Source organism: Motacilla alba, chromosome 13, assembly GCF_015832195.1.
Source record: "Motacilla alba alba isolate MOTALB_02 chromosome 13, Motacilla_alba_V1.0_pri, whole genome shotgun sequence".
Taxonomy (NCBI): Eukaryota; Metazoa; Chordata; class Aves; order Passeriformes; family Motacillidae; genus Motacilla; species Motacilla alba.
In genome coordinates this window covers 7,510,473-7,511,609 of record NC_052028.1, presented here as the reverse complement: position 1 = coordinate 7,511,609, position 1,137 = coordinate 7,510,473, and positions in this window count along the sequence as shown.

Here is a 1,137-nt window from a genome sequence, read left to right as displayed (position 1 = left end):
CCTGCTTCACGTGTGGATTCTATTTGAAGCGCAAGTCTCCAAACTTAAACACTTGGTGCCAAGAATTTTAAATAAGTAAATAATAAAATGTATATAGTGTGGATCAGGCATGGGAAAAAATTCCTGAAATAAGCTCTTTCACATATCAGATTCTTCCACACAGGAAAATTATGATGGTGTGGTATAGTTTTACTGCCTTTCAGGTGCAAATCCCTGGAAGTTGACGCTGGCCAGGCTCAAGGATGATTTTGTGATTTAACTCCTATTATGTCATTCATTTTCTATCTTTGAGATTTTTCACAGCTGTGTGATTCCAATCCAGGATAAAAGATAATTTTAAATACAAGTGTTAAAAAAATGCCATAAAACTTACACTTTTTTTTTTATCAGTTAGATATGGGAAAAAATATCAGCCATAAAAAGCCACTTGAAAATGTGAATTAGCCTTCTGAAGAGCAGGACCAAATTTGTGCAGTGGTCAGTTCAAAAGCTGAACTGTGTATCTATGGGACTCTGTGAACTTCCTGCCAGTGCCACTCGGTACTGAGCTGGGATTTGGGGCCTAGGATTAGAATATTATGTATTATTTATTAAATGTATTATTTGTCAAGCATGTAGTATGCATTGCCTGAGAAAATAGTGTCAGGGTCAGGAAAGCTTTTTACAGCTTTAGCTGAGCCTGCTGAAGGGACAGGCAGCTGTGGGAAGGTGCTACAGCGTGACATGAGGAACCCTTCAACTCCTGAACTTGCAGTAACAGCCCTGCTTTGATGAGCAGAACACTGCATGAAGACTCCTGGCTCATACATGGCACTGACCCCAACAAGGTTTTACCGAAGACCCCCAGGCAGGTTCGCCTGTGTGCCCCGGGGGCTGCAGGCAGCCCAGTTACCACGGGGGTGAGGGACTGCCCGGGGGGTGCTGCAGTCCAGGTCCCTGGAGGTGTTTAAGGGAAGACGGGACGTGGCACTCGGTGACACGATGGAAGGCTCGGTTATAGGCGATGATCTTGCGGGGTCCTTTCCAACCTCATTGAATAGAATTCATCTCCACCCTGGTTTTTTAATTCTTTGGGCAGTAAATACGAGATCCGACGCCTGTATTAATGGCCGTTCCTGACCACAAGCCACGAAGGGC